This window comes from Rhinolophus sinicus, linkage group LG11 (genome assembly GCF_036562045.2).
Source record: "Rhinolophus sinicus isolate RSC01 linkage group LG11, ASM3656204v1, whole genome shotgun sequence".
NCBI lineage: Eukaryota > Metazoa > Chordata > Mammalia > Chiroptera > Rhinolophidae > Rhinolophus > Rhinolophus sinicus.
The window spans coordinates 13867779-13884491 of NC_133760.1; the positions used below are offsets into that span (position 1 = coordinate 13867779).

General features: G+C 34.5%; 1 protein-coding gene across 2 annotated transcripts in view; it reads right to left on the reverse strand.

Annotated features, from left to right (window-relative positions):
- Positions 1 to 671: 671 nt before the first annotated feature.
- Positions 672 to 16713, reverse strand: part of ZNF529 (zinc finger protein 529) — a 63510-nt gene continuing 47468 nt past the window's right edge. For both annotated transcript variants that reach the window (XR_012490476.1, XR_012490475.1), the window contains exons 6-7: positions 3871 to 7687; positions 672 to 3244 (exon numbers count right to left, since the gene is read on the reverse strand). The gene's annotated coding sequence lies outside the window, so the exon portion shown is untranslated. The remainder of the gene's footprint in view (positions 3245 to 3870; positions 7688 to 16713) is intronic.

A 16713-nucleotide genomic window follows, 5' to 3' on the forward strand; every position in this document is an offset into this window, starting at 1 on the left:
GCATTGTGATTTATGCAAAACATTTGAGTGCCTTGTATCAGCCCTTTTATGTATCCTCAAGAAAGGTTAGAAAAGATGTACACAGTAATTTGTAAGGATAATCTGCTCTGCTCCCTCCAGTTTGAGGTGTGTGGAACTGGGTTGCAGGTTGCTCAAGATCAAGATCTCTGCCACGCTGGGGAGGGGTGGGGCAAGAGTTAAAATGCCACAAAACTTTACTAATATTTTGAAGATGGCTTTTTCTTGATTGGGCATTTGCTTGTTCCTATAAACCTTTGACTGTTTTCCAGAGGTACTACAAAGTTCAGAAAGCTTCGGTTTTATTCAGTTTCTGGAGGCATGGGGGTGAAAATTAGCTTGAAGCTTCCTAGTTCAACATTTTGGTGATGTCACTCCCAGGAATTATATCTGTCATATATTTCCTGTTTCAACAATCCTTATTTTAAAGTGAAATTGGGGGTTAGGGAAGTTTTATAAACTCCCCCCAAATTACCGCCCTTGTTAATGGAGTTGGGATTACACTCCTAATGATGTGTCTTTGTTTTACTTACCATATATTAGGAGCACATAGTAAGCATCTGATCAGATGCTTAGCCCGTATGTAACTGACTGTGGTAGGATTAAGCAGGAAATGGATTGTCTTAACTTCGGCTACTATAACAAAATACCACAGACTAGGTGGTTTAAACAATAGACATTTATTTCTCACAGTTTTGGAGGCTGCAAAGTCCCAAGATCAAAGTGCTGGCAGATTTGGTTCCTGGTGAAGGTCCACTTCCTGGCTTGTACACAGCTGCCTTCTCATTGTGTGCTCATGGGGCCTTTCCTTGGTGCATACACAGGGAGAGATATCTCTCTGTCTTCTTATAAGGGTACTGTTCCCATCGAGTGTCCCACCCTCATGACCTAATCTAAACTTAATTACCTTCCTAAGGCCCCACCTCCAAATACCATCACACTGGAAATTAGGGTTTCAACATATGAACTCTGGGGGAATAGAAACATTCAGTCCCTAATGGATTTTTATTCATTCAACTAACAAACCTTTCTCGAATATAATGGTATTAAGCAGAGATGGCTTCAAAATACTGTGTTCAGAATCCTTATGCTGAAGAATATGAATCACAATTTGAATAAATACAAAAGCATACTATGTTTGGGGGCAGAATGACAATATCATCAATGGCAATTCTCCCAAAATAAATGTATTGTTTACACTTAATGCAATTCCAACTAGAATATCGAAGGGTTTTGCAATTTGAGAAAACTGTCTTTGTTTGTGCAGAAATAAAATTAACTTAGATTAGGCAGGAAAACTGAAAAACAGAAAAAGGGACTTACTCCTATTATGCAGTATCAAGATACAATAAGATTATTTTAAACTAATGTTATCAATTACTATGGCATTCATATAGGAACAGGGAAAAATAGATTAATGAAACGATACAGAAATAGGTCTTGGTATAAATGAAAAGAAAAGTAGTTTCAGTTGAATAAGGAAAAGATCATATAGGTAAGTGATTACATAGCAAAGGTTCAGTTGAATAAGAAAAGGCATATCAGTAAAATATTGAAAACAGGCTTATCTCACTCACCCATGTCTGGAAAGATGACCTTAGATTTACCTTTCTACCAGTTTCCTTGAAGAAAATAGTATTGGAAATCTCTCATTTGTAGCCTTTGTACGGATGGGGAGAACTATGAATTGGCTTATAGACGTTGATAGCCTATGTGACTAAGGCATCATAAGTCTTGGGAAACCAAGGCAGTGGCTTCCCTGTGCTTAAGTGGATATCAGTCTTACAACTGAGTGTGCCCCATGTGATGGTAGCATGCCATGCAGATGCATTGGTGAATTACTGTAAAACATCCTGGATGAGAATGTTAATATTTCCCAATGCTGAGGTGACCACACCCATTCTGACCTCTTCCCTGAGCAATGCTGAAGTCCTAGAAGCTGTGCTTGCTTGGACAGTTGCAGGACTGTCTGATGAACATATTGTGAAGATGTTTTCTTGTCAGGACAAAACTGGTCATAAACCTAATGCAGGGTTAAAAGCCTATTCTGTTTATTTGATTGCCAGTTCAAATCTGTGTTTACTACTGGTGTCAGAGTTCTGTGACTAGCTACTGAGCAGATGAATTATTTTAATGATGATGCTTGTGCAATAGAAACCCATAATGAATGATGCTTGTGCAATAGAAACCCACAAGAAGAAAATAACAGTGAACATTTTATATGACATTAAAAATTAAATTTTATATGGATTAAATATTTACATATTGAAAACACTAATAAACAACTTGCAAGAAATCCTAGAATATATACAACCTAGAGATTAAACATCTTCCTAACTGACCCATAAGATTAGGAAAAAATGAATACATATTTGATTATATAGAAATTTAAAAATATTTTTATGGAAAAAGTCATTTTTATAACAAAAATTAGACAAATTTCTCATGTCTGATATATGAAGAGATCTTCAAAATTGACAAAAAGATACAGAATCCACAATCAAAATTTACAAAAAAGCAAATCTAGGAGTAAGTAAGGTTTATATTCATCAGATAAGCACGGATTTGAGTATAAGATAGTATAACACCATCTATTACAGGGCTAGAGGAAACTTGTCTTTTTAAGAACGACTGACAGCATCTATTCGACTTAAAAAGCAGTATATATCTTTTGATATGATGTATAACATTCTCTTTCCTGTAATCTACCCCCAGCAATAAAAATACCTAAAATGTAAGGGCCAATTACAAGGGTGTTCACTGTGGTGTGGTGGTGGCAATAACTACAAGCTGAATCAATAGGGGATGGCTGAATAAATTTACAATGCACAGTATCAGAGAATACTGAGGAGCGATTGCTCATCTTACTTTATCAGACAATTATAATTATTCTTGTTGCTGGGCCTTGGTACTGCCAATTATGAGGAGGAAAAGGTAGTCTTCCTAATTTGGTCTGAATTAAGAGTTCCTAATTGCTCTGGTAACTTCAAAGGTTCACAAGCACAAGGGCAGAACACAACACGTTGCGTACGGCGGGGTTTAAATCCCTCGTGAAGATTCACGTGACCCGTACGCAACGTGTTAAGGAATATGAAAGAATGTTTAATGAGGAATGGAAGGTAATATAAAAGAACTTAGATTCATGTAGATATACATGTATGTTATTTGGGTACATTACCTCAGAAAAACCAACCCCTGGCATTTATAATCTTATCTCAAAACTAACCTTCGGGCCGGCCCGGTGGCTCAGGCGGTTAGAGCTCCGTGCTCCTAACTCCGAAGGCTGCCGGTTCGATTCCCACATGGGCCAGTGGGCTCTCAAGCACAAGGTTGTCAGTTCAATTCCTCGAGTCCCACAAGGGATGGTGGGCTCTGCCCCCTGCAACTAAGATTGAACACGGCACTTTGAGCTGAGCTGCCTCCCGGATGGCTCAGTTGTTGGTTGGAGCGTGGGCTCTCAACCACAAGGTTGCCAGTTCAATTCCTCGAGTCCCGCAAGGGATGGTGGGCAGCGCCCCCCTGCAACTAAAATTGAACACGGCACCTTGAGCTGAGCTGCCGCTGAGCTCCCAGATGGCTCAGTTGGTTGGAGCCTGTCCTCTCAACCACAAGGTTGCCGGTTCGACTCCTGCAAGGGATGGTGGGCTGTGCCCCCTGCAACTAGAAAATGGCAACTGGACCTGGAGCTGAGCTGCGCCCTCCACAACTAAGACTGAAAGAATAACAACTTGAAGCTGAACAGAACCCTCCACAACTAAGATTGAAAGGACAACAATTTGACCATTGTTCCCCAATAAAGTCCTGTTCCCCTTCCCCAATAAAATCTTAAAAAAAACAAAACAAAAAACTAACCTTCAAAAATGCTAATAACAAGCAGTTCAGTGTTATAGTTATATTAGCATTTTGATATTTTTAGTTTAAAAGAAATTGATGTATTTGAAATCAATCTAAGGTTTAAATGTTGCTTGCTCATTTTCATCACTTCAAAAAGAGCACTAAAGACTTTCTATATGCCAAGTATTGTGAAAAGGGATCAAGTATCCCTTTCAAAAATCCCCCCAAAAGATTTGCTTCAAATAAAATACTGTTTAAGTCTGAGATCTCTCTTTTCAGCATCCTTTGCCCCCAAGAAAACAAATAAGAGGAAGGGATTGATTGTGTCTGCAGAATAGAGAAAAAAATTAGTCTGAGGTTAAAATTGAAGCTGAAATGCAAGAGTGGATGTTTTACTCTGGCACATTAAAAAATTTAAGAGTAACATAACATGGTTTCCTCATTTTTAAAATGTCTAATTTCTAATGTCAATACTGGTTATATGGAGTATTAAAATTTTTAAGAAATGTTTCAGTAAAAACTAATTTTTTTTCTCTACCACATCTACACATGTATTATTATGACCCTTAAATGTATGTGAGTCAATCAATCTGTTGCAAAATCATGCTATAACTTCTAATAGAGAATACACACAGATTAGTGATGTGACATGAGAATAAATTTAAATAATTGGATCTGTTAAGCTACCATCCAAATTTTAAAAATTATTTCATATTTTAAGACATGATTTTAGAAAGATTTTCTATAAAATATTAGCATCTGACTGGGAATGTGAATCCACTTTAACATGTACTTTATATACAGCTTCTCTACTCCTATCTCTATCTTTTTTAATTTTCACAAGTTTAAAAGAAATAGCACAAAAAATAAGCACATATATTACCGCAACCCAGAATTAATGAACATTTCGTTATGTTTACCTGGAATCTTTATTACTTTTTAATAAGAGACATTTAGATACAAAAACTGAAGTATGCTTTAACTACCATGCTTGATCCTATTTCCCTTTCTTTCTAGCAGCAACCACTTTTGAGAACTGAATGTGTATCCTTCCAATCCATTCTCCATAGTTTTACATAAAAATGTTCATCCATAACCAATGATTAATACTGGTGTTGGTTACTGGTGATTTATTTCAAATCCACACAGGTATCATTATAATATATTCATCACTCTACATGATTTTTCAGACCTTTTCCTGTTAATATAGATTTAATTTGTTGTACTTAACTACTAGAGAATATTCTACTGTGTGACTACAACATATTTTATTCAACCATTTCACAAGACAGACATTTGTTTCCAATATTTTGCTAATATAATTCATGCTGCAATGAACATAAAGGTACATAACTCCCTGGGTAAATGTATCAGTTTCTTGGGTATATGTATATATACTCGAGTGAGTATCCTGGAGTCAATTTTAGAAATTCTTTCCTACTCCAAGGTTTTAAAAACATCCTCCTACAAAATTCTTGTATTACTAAGTTTTGCTCTTTGCATTCTACTCTTCAATAAAATTGGATTTCGTAATAAATAAATATTTTAATGTATGGTGACAGCAAATATCTAGAATTTTTCCATATGAAGAGTCAACTACCCTGAGACCATTTTTGACTAATCCATGATTTTCCTACCAACTTGTGATACCACCTCTATCAACTGCCAATTCCTCATAAAAGCATCCATATGTTTCTGGATACAATATTCTGTCACAATCTTTTTTTAATGACTTCATCAAAAGCAAATAATTGATGATTATGCATATAGCAAAACATATAACAAAAAATGACAATTTTCTATTTTAATTACAAATCTTTATACCTCTCATATCTTTGTCTTAATGCATCAGGTTAGGCCTTCTAAACCATGTTGATTAGTGTCCATGACTAGATCCTTACTTCAATGAGAATACTTCTAAATGTACAGCATTAACAATGTTTGTTATGGGGATTCTGGGAGTATAAGTTTTATGACACTATACTTTTTATTTAAAATCTCAGTACTTTTAGTTTTGAATTGTTGCTGAAAGCTTTTCCCCATTCATGTCACTTTACTGTAAAATGAATTTTCTGATATACTATTAAGTAGGAATTCTGTTGAAAGTTTTTCTGAATTCAAGCATTCATAGAGTTTTAATGAGTATGAATTCTCTGATGTCTAATGTGATGTGACTTCTGGCTGAAAGCTTTCCCACAGTCACTACACTGATAAGGCTTTTCTCCAGTATGGATTCTCATATGTAGAGCAAGAGTTGAGAACTGAGAGAAGGCTTTTCCACATTCATTACATCCATAGGGCTTCTCACCTGTATGGCTTCTCATATGCACAGTAAGAGATGAGCTTTGACAGAAGGCTTTCCCACATATTTTACATTCATAAGGTTTATCACCTGTATGAATTCTCACATGTACAATAAGTGATGTGATACGAGAGAAGGCTTTTCCACATTTATTACATTCATAGGGTTTCTCTCCTGTATGAATATTGTGATGTTTAATGAGGTATTGCTTCTGCCTAAAGATTGTTCCACATTCATTACATTTATAGGGTTTCTCTCCAATATGAATTTTCTCATGCTCAGTGAGATTTGATTTGCCACTGAAGGCTTTCCCACATTCCTTACATGTATAGGGTTTCTCTCCTGTGTGACTTCTCTGGTGTCTAATGAGGCTTGACTTCTGAATGAAAGCTTTCCCACACCCTTTACACTCATAAGGTTTCTCTCCAGTATGTATTCTTTGATGGATAATGAGGTTTTCTTTCTGGCTAAAGGCTTTTCCACACTCATTGCATTTAAAGGGTTTCTTTCCACTATGAATATTCTGGTGTTTAATGAGGTATTGCTTCTGGCTGAAGGTTCTTCCACATTGATCACATTCAAATGGTTTCTCTCCCGTATGAATTTTCTCATGCTCAGTGAGATAAGATTTGCCATTGAAAGCTTTCCCACATTCTTTGCATGCATATGGTTTGTTTCCAGTGTGGTTCCTCTGGTGTTTAATAAGGGTTGGAATCTGAATAGAAGCTCTCCCACTTTCATAAGGTTTCTCTTCCATATGATGTTTTTGATGAGAAAGGAACTTTTTCTTCTGGCTGAAGACTTTTCCACATTTACTACATTTGTATGGTTTATTTCCTGTATGACTTCTCAAATGTAGAGTGAGGGATGAGACTCGAGAGAATACTTTACCACATTCAGTACATTCATGTGATTTCTCTCCAGTATGCATTTTCTTATGCTCTATGAGGTTTTGCTTCAGGCTAAAGGTTTTTCCACATGCATTACATTCATAAGGTTTCTCTCGAGTATGAATTTGATCATGCTGAAGGAGATCTGATTCAGTCTGAAGGCTTTCCAACATTCTTATCATGAAGATATTTTCTCCAACAAGACTTTAGTATCTCTTGACATGTGATACATATAAAAGCTTTTCCACACTCGCTAAATTCACATGCCTTCTCTCAAATATCAATTCTCAGGTATCTAATGAAGTTGAATTCATAATGGAAATCTTTTTACATTGATTATCCTGAGATTAGATGATTACAAAACAGGATGAAATATATCATTCTCAATATATTCTTAATGGTTCTTTCTTAGCTTCTCTCATATTTAAGTATAAATTATTTTCCAAACTCTTTTAAATTGAGTCCCATACATACAAGTGTATGTGTAGTCTTAAGAATCAATGTCTGTAATCAGGAAATATTTTTCTGTTTCCTAGGTTTTCTGAGTTTTTCCTTAGCTGTATTTTCATGGAGAAGGATGAGACTTAACTCATAAGTCTTTCAGGTTGTGTCTTTATCTATTTATAAATTTCCCAGGCCTCTTCTAAAAGGGAGTATAAAAAAAATCATCACTGAGTGTTAATAACAGTAAAACATTTAGTGCCTAGCAAGTAGTAAACATCCAATAAAGTAGCTATCATCATCAACATCGCTAACACTTGTGAATTTTTCCACTATTATTAAGAAAAATTCAGAAATGTGTCATTATAAAATAGACTCTTTATTTCAAACCTACTCTTCCAGTATAAAAGAAAGCTCAACTATTACAAACAACAGTCATGGGTGCATGCAGCTTGAACCGCTTTTAAATGCAAACTTGCACACTTCATAAATTAGTAAAATAAGAGAAAACATAAAGAACAGGTAACAGGATGAAAGGACAAACACAAAATTGGAAGAGCTTACGATGAAGGGATAAAAAAATTAAATGAATAGGAGTCTTAAACAGGATAGGTGGTTAAATAAGATATAGCCATGCACTACATTACGACACTTTGGTCAATGATGGACCACATATAAGACAGTGTTCCCATATACATACATATATAACCTAGGTGTGTAGTAGTCTATACCCATCTAGGTTTGTGTAAGTACTCTATGATGTTTGCACAAGGATGAGGTCGCCTGACACATTTCTCAGAATGTATCCCCATTATTACGATCAGAAGACTATATTTATTTCTACATCTTCCTTCTACTTCATTAAAATGACAGTAAGGGGATGAAGGGATGTACATACTTACTAAACCCAAAAGGCTAGGAGACATCAGTAGATGAAAAGTACTAGGAAATTTTGAATGGAAAGCAAATAAAGGACTGTAAATTAGCAATTCAGTGGCTTAAATAAAAAGCCAGCAGATGAGGATGACACCTAGAAGCAAGGTAATTTGTAACACTGTCAACAGAAAGGCTCAACTGGAAAGACTGGGTGAGAGTGGAAGGTTAGGTTTAAATAAAATGATTATAAAAAGAGCAGCTGATGCACCCAATTTTCCTGGTTGGAAGAAATAGAAATTTATTATCCAGACAAAGTGTAATGGAGAGTCTCCAAATTTAGTGATGATAGGCAAAGTAGATGAGAGTACCATTACTTAAGAAGGGAATGAATAAAAGTTTGTATATAGAATAGGGTCCCAACCCATTTCTACTGCTGGACTCCAGAAAAACTGATGGCTGCCAGGTGTCAAATGACAGGCTCGTCTCTGAAAAAAATGAGAAGACTGAGAACACCTATAGATACTGATATTTGGAGTAATATAAAGGAAGGATCTAGATATCTGACTGAATGCTGCACAGTGAAGCCCACTATTTTACAAGCCCCACCTATGCACACAGAGATTGCAATAATCTTTCCAGTCCTAATGTTAATATTAATGTAGAGCTAAAGATCACAAAAATTTGATTAAAGCCCTAACATGAAAAATAGATAAAAACAAACAAAAAGAACAAAGCAAGGTACAGAAGAACACACATATAAATGATACAATACTATAATTAGAATCACAGAAAACTAAGAGATTATAGAGCAATGAAATATTAACTGAGTTAATTCTATAAAGAAGTGCTCTTGGAAATAAACAATATGATGCTGACCTTAAAAGTTCAATAGATTTGGAAAAGAGAATTCTTCCAGGATTAAAAAGGAAGACTGGAAGGAAGGAGGGGGAAATGAATAAAGAACTAGAATAATGAATGGAAAACTAGTGTATTAGTGGAGGAATCTAGGAGGTTCAAAATCTACTAAAGGAGTTCCAGAGAAAGTATGAAGAAAAATAAATGCAGGAAATTTTATGAACCCCATCTTTCATATTAGCATGTTGACATTTTAAATTGATTAAGTAAAAAACAGGTAAAATAGTTATGTAAATTGTGGGAATAAACACCAGTAAACACAGTTAAATGAGTGAAAGTGGTTACCTTTGTGGAATAGGAACTGTGGGTGAGGAAGGATGGTACAAGCATAGCTATATTCCTATTTGACTTTTAAAAGCCCTCTACAAGCCTTGAAGACTTGGGCCTTTTAGCTTGAACCATTCTATAATTGTATAATAACTATAGACAGTGCTCTTTTTATCTAGTTACAATAGAGCTAAAAAGAAAAGTATACGTGTATTTAATGAAACAAAGAAAATAGGCCAAAAAATAGCCATGTTTGCTTCCAAATTTGATATACTGCTTTAATTATTGATACTATCATTTCTGGATATAGGAGCTGTCATTGCCATCAATTTCAGTTTTCATTTATTGTTCTTCTTTCGTTATGCCTAATAAACTGGCACCCAAGCTCTTCTCTTGTAAAGAGCCCTTTTCTTGGCCTCGCTCTCTTTTATAATTGTTTTCCAATCCACCAGCTGGAAAACTTCAACTTTATCCTGATCTATACCTCTCAAAATTTTGTCCTCCTTTTCTAATAAATCATTGCAAGAACTGACTCTGCTGTCACTCATAGCAATGCTATAATTTCCATAATTAGGGTGGAAAAAAACCTCAACCCTTACCTCATACCATAAGCAAAAATTCACACAAAGTGAATCATAGACCTCAACATAAGTGTTAAAACTATTACAATAAACGAAAAAATGGTAAAGTTGACTTTATCAAAATTAAAAATTAATGCCCTTAAGGAAACAAAAAGGAAAGCCACAGACTGGGAGAAACTCATAAAGGGCTTATATCCAAAATATACAGAACACTTGAAATCAATAATAAAAAGATATGGAAATGTATTGGCTCTGTGCGATGTCAGAGGGATAGTGAATGGGGGGAGGGTTTCACACAGTGTGAGGGATATAAATGATAAACGTCTAAGTATTACTTTGTCTTGTGCACCTGAAACTAAAACAAACAAACAAACAAAAAACAAAACAAAATAATAATAAAAAGATAAACAATCTAGTTTTTAAAATGTGCAAAAGACTAGAATAGACATTTCACAAAATAAGATGTGTGAATGGTCAATAAGCACATTAAATGAAGTTCATCTTAACTAGTAATCAGGAAAATGCATATTAAAATCCCAGTGAGATGTACTACACACCCATTAAAATGGCTAAAGTTAAAAGGCCTGCCAATCTAAGTGTGATAGCGTAAAGCAACTGTAACTCTCATACATCGCTGGTGGGAATGAAAAATGGTACAGCCACTTTGGAAAACAACTTGAGAATATTTTATAAAGTTAAATATATATTTACTACTCTACCTAACAATCTCACTCTTAGGCATTTATTAAAAAAAAAAAATACATGTATTCACACAAAAACTTGTATGCTAATGTTCATAAAAGCATTATTCATAATAGCCAAAAAATGAAAAAACAAACGTCTATCATCTGGTGAATAGACAAATTATGTCCATACTATGTAATGCTAATCAACAATAAAAAAGAACAAAATATTAATATATCCAACACGAGTTAATCTCAAAATGGAAAACTAAGTCAAAGAAATTAAATGCAAAAGATTACGTACTGTTGAATTACATTTATATGAAATTCTAGAAAAGGTAAAGCTATAATGACATACAAGGTATGATAAAAAATACAGTGAATGTTTAAATTTAAAACATTTATTACAGTAAAAGACACATTGCCATTTATCTCCCTCAAAATACTTCCCCTCACTTTAAACACACTTATCCCATTGTTCTTGCCACTTTCTGAAGCAGTTCTGGAAGTCCTCTTTCATATCTTTAGTCGCACTGTCATGGCTGCCTCAATGCCTCAATCGATTCAAACTGTTTACCTTTAATGGTCATTTTGACTTTGGGGAAGAGCCAGAAGTCACATGGTGCCAGATCCAGTGAATAAAGTGGATGAGGACACACCATAATGTTTTTATCTGACAGAAATTGCTGTATACCAGAAGCGATGTGTGACTTGGAGACTTTCCGTTGTGATCAACAAATACATGACTGCCGCTGCCAAGTGCCATCCAACAGAAAGACATGGATCTTCAGTACAGGAAGCAGTGAACCGAACCTTAGTAACTGTGTGACAAGTTTCAACTTGTTTGGTGCAGTCAGTCTGGTGTGAGCTATGGTTGAGAGAAGGTGTGTTTTAAAGTGTGCCACAAATCATCCCCCATCATGACAACGCTCTGTGTCACATGTCGCTTCTGGTAATATGGCAATTTCTGTCAAATAAAAACATTACGATGTATCCTCATCCACCTTATTTACTCCTTATTTACTGGAGCTGGCACCCTGTGACTTCTGGCTCTTCCCCAAAGTCAAAGTGATTCATTTCAGGACATCGAGGCAGCCATGACAGTGCAACAAAAGACACCCATGAAAAAGGACATCCAGAACTGCTTCAGAAAGTGGCAAGAATGATCGGATATGTGTGTTCAAAGCAAGGGGGAGTATTTTGAGCGGAATTAATGGCAATGTGTCTTTTACTGTAATAAATTTTTTTATTTAAACACTCACCATATTGTTTGATCACACCAAGTAAAGCAGATTAGTGTCACTAGGGATGGGGCAGGGGTGTGGCTCAACTGCAAAAGGGCACAAGGAACTGATGACAGAACTGTGCTCCATATTTTGATTTTCTTGTTGGTTATATGACTATACATTTGTCCCTCAGTATCTGAGGGGAATTAGTTCCAGGACACCTTCACCCCCACCCCTGTTGATATCAAAATCCATAGATGTTCAAGTCCTTTATATAAAATGGCATAGTATTTGCAAATAACTTATGCACATCTCCTGTATACTTTAAATCATCTCTAGATTACTTATACCTAACACAATGTAAATGCTATGTAAATAGTTGCTATACTGAATTGTTTAGGGAATAATGACAAGAAAAAGTCTGTATGTGTTCCGTACAGATACAATCATCATAAGCCTAACGACAGGCATACCTTGATATATTGCAGGTTCAGTTCCAGGCCACCACAATAAAGTGAATATCACAATAAAGTAAGTCACCTGACCTAGTGATGTTAAAGTTGTTTACGCTACACTAAAGTCTATTACTAGGTGCATGAAGGCATTACGTGTAAAGAAAATGTAAATTCCTTAATTAAAAAACTTTACTGCTTAAAATGCAAACTATTAACTGAACCTGTTGGAAAAATGATGCTGATAGACTTGCTCAATGCAGGTTTGCCAAATTCCTTCAATTTATAAAAAATGCAGTATCTACAAAGCACAATAAAGCAGAGCACAATAAAACGAGGTGTCTGTACATAGTACACATCAGTAACAACGTAACATTTTTTCCTGAATATTTTCTATTCCAGGTTGGTGAATCCTTGGATATGGAACCCAGATATGAAGGGCCAACTGTATACAACTATCAAAATTTATCAAATAGTACACTTAAAGAGGGTGACTTATTTTATGTAAATTTACCTCAACAAAGATGAAAAAGTAAATCTACAACAATCATCAGTTATTTAATAATCATCTTGTTTATACTTTAGACTATCAAGAAGGAAAAAATATTGGCCTTTCTGTCAATGAGCTTCAATGTATGTCTTAGACATCAGAGTGAAAAATACAAATATAAGATAGTATATACTTAGGATCCAAGGTGCTTGTAAGCTACAACATAGAATGCAAGTACAGAGATTGGAAGGCTGGAAGTGATAGAAAAATTTTAATAAAAATGAAGCTCAAGGTTAAATAATGGATAGGACTTTGATAGGTGGATCACTGCACAATCAAAGGCAAAGATGCAAAGAATTTCACATATATGCAGGGGGAGGTAAGAAGGGTGCAACCGATACTGTTTAGAGCTGGAATAATAATTACAATCACCAATGGTGTGGTGAGAAGAGGAAGACTGAAAATATACTCATGTTTAAAATATACATTACCGCTAGTGGAAAGTAAATAGATATTGTCTAAAGAAATCAAGGATGAAGACTAAGAAAGTTATGACTATAAAGACAACTAAGAGACAGGAAAAAACACAAACTTTCAAAATTTTCAGAAGGAAGGACATATATACACAAAACGAAGAAATTAAGATCTTATATAGTAAAAAGATAAAAAAGATGAGGTAAAATTTAAAACAAAATGTATATTAAATAAGAGAACCAATTTCTGCTAATAAATGCAAAAATAAACATAAAAATAATTAAAAGAAAAGGACTATGATGGGTTCATACAGAAAATTCTAAGATCTCAACCCAGACATCCTGAATCAGAAAACCTGATGGTAGGGCCCAGCAAACTTTAACAAGCCTTCCAGGTGATTTTGAGGCATGCTAAAGTTTAACTTACATAGCAAAACCCACCTAAGCTATATACTTATATACATATATATACATACAAATATGTATATATATGTATATATATATAAAACAATATGTATCAGAAATGCTGCAAATAAAGAATAAAAGGAAAATAAAGAAGATAATCACAAATATATAAACTATAGAAATCCAAAATACAAAAACACATTATAACTAAAAGACTACTTCTCTCAACGTAGGAGATCGAACCCATAAACTATGTGAATATATTAAAAAATAGGAAAATAAAAATATATACTAATTTATAACAGTGGTAATCAATTTATTCTGTATCTTGAAAATATAGTAAACCATTCTCTTAAATGTTCAAAGAACATTCTCAATATCAGCCCATAATAGTCCTATACACAACCTCAAATATTCCACAAAGTAGAAAATGGATGAAAAAAAAATTATGACAAAACAAACAAACAAAAACCAAACAAACCACCATAAATGGGAAAACAAAAATATTTTTATTTGTAAATTTGAAAAAAGTAAAACTTACTGATTTGAGCAAACTCTTTGGTCAAAGAGAAAATTAAAATAAATTGCAGAATATTTAGAAATGTTAGTCAGAAAACAATGTATGTTGGAACCCATAGGACACATTTGAAAAAAATGCTTGTAGAAGTATTAGCATAAGTGTTTCATCATTTTTAAAAGAAATAATAAAGAAAGCATTGAAGCTAAGGAATTACAATAAGGCAAAGAAAAACAGAAAAAATAGTGCAGATAAGAAATTAATATATTACAAACAAAAAAATAGAAACAATAAATTCACAAGTTGATTCTTAGGGAAACACTAAAAAGGAATAAAAGCAAAATTATAATAAAAATTGACTATTTTGAAATAGCCATAAACAGAAAATAAGAATTGTAGAGCTATTTTGCTTAATCTTATGCAAATTTGAAAAACAACCTATAAAAACTGAAACCAAAAAATCCAGAAAACCTAAACAGAAAAATTAACATAGAAAAAAAATAAAGACAATTGTTAAGGTGTCTCATCAGCCCAAAGCCCACAGCACAGATGGCTTAGCATGTGAACGTGATTACATTCTTAACAAATTATAGTAATACTATTTATTTAAAAATTTCCAATTAATTCTTGAATTCATTAAATTTGTAAAAGCACGATATACAGATTGGGACTTAAGCTACTAGACTCTTAACAAGCCAAAAGAAAACACAAAATTACATCTCCTTGGTAATTAAAGGCTCTCATATTTTTATAAGGATTACATCATATCCTTTACAAATACTTATCAGAACTGATTTTTTTCATACTGTAAAATGGCAGCCTTGAACTGAACTAGGGAACATCATCTGAATACCAGACAAAAAGGTCCTTTCAACAGAATTTATCTTGCAGTTTAAAAATATTTTTAAAATAATAATCAAAATGCTCTAATGTCAAGAAAACTTTTGTGGTATAATCCCTGAGTTAAGAAGTTGCAACAGAGATCCTATGGCCTACAAAGTCTAAAATATTTACTATCTGACTCTTTACAGAAAGTTTACTGACCACTGCCCTAGAGTGGTGATTGCTGCCCCCTCCACCTGGTTGGAACTAGGATGTATTGTTGCTCCAGATCCAACCACAACTAAATGATAAAGGACAACTTGGAAGAAATCTGGATCCTTAAAGGACCACAAAAACCAAACTTATCATGCAAATCTTGACTACTCACCATATAATTGTTATGTGAACAAGAAATCAATTCCTACATTCCTTGAACCCGTACATTTTGGGGTTTATTATAGTCATTTAGCTTTACTATGATTGATATACTTTTTAGTCCTCATTGCTTTACATATTATATACTTGTAAATGCCTACTCAACTAAGGTGTTGTAGCATGAAAGTAGTCACAGACAAAAAAAGAATGGCCAAGAAGATGAATGAATGTGGCCATGTTTCAGTAACTCTACAAAAAAGACATAGTAGGGTATAGTTTGCCAATCCCTGCTCCAACGGGTCACCATTCACACAGAATAAAATTAAGAGTTTGCTTGACATTTGAGCATTTTGATTTATATTATGAAAATATTTCATCACCAGTCTGGACCTCTCTTCTCAATAACTGATTCACATATTCAACTGGCCACTCAAAATCTCCACTTGGATGTCTAATGGGAATCTAATTTACCCTGTCCCAAACCAAACTCTTGCTCTCCCAAACCAACTCCTCCCAAATGTTTCCCCATCTTTTTAAATAGCAACCTTGTTCTCCCAGGTGCTCAAGCTTTGACACTTCCTCTCAGATCACATACTCATTCTATCTTGACATCCTTGTTGGCTTTATCTTCAAAATACTCCCAGAATCTGGCCATTTCTTACAATCCTCATTGGGACCACCAAAGCCTATGCCACATCATGTCTTTCTTGGAATATTTAATAGGCTTTTCACTGTTGTTCCTACTTTTGCCTTTGCCTCTGTACAATTCCTTACAACCCAGTAGCTATGGTCATCCTGTCACAGTCAAATTATGGCATTGTTTTACCTGAAAGCCTCCTTGTAAACTCATAAAAACATTCAGAAGCACTGTTATTAGTGTCTGCTTCTGGAAAACAGAGATGGAGAACTGAGAACCAAGAATGAGGAGACATTCCCATTGTTTTAGTTTTCTACCAAGCATATGTATTAAATTTTTTTTTAAAAAATGTTATTTATTTTTAAACGTAACATGGAGGTGAACTAGTAGGAAGTCAGCACTAATTCCAAAGCCTGTAGTATTTTTTAAAAGCAGGAAGTAAACAAATGTTGAACTATGATAGCTGGAGGTAAGAAGACAATAGGAAATAAGATTAACAGGGTCAAATT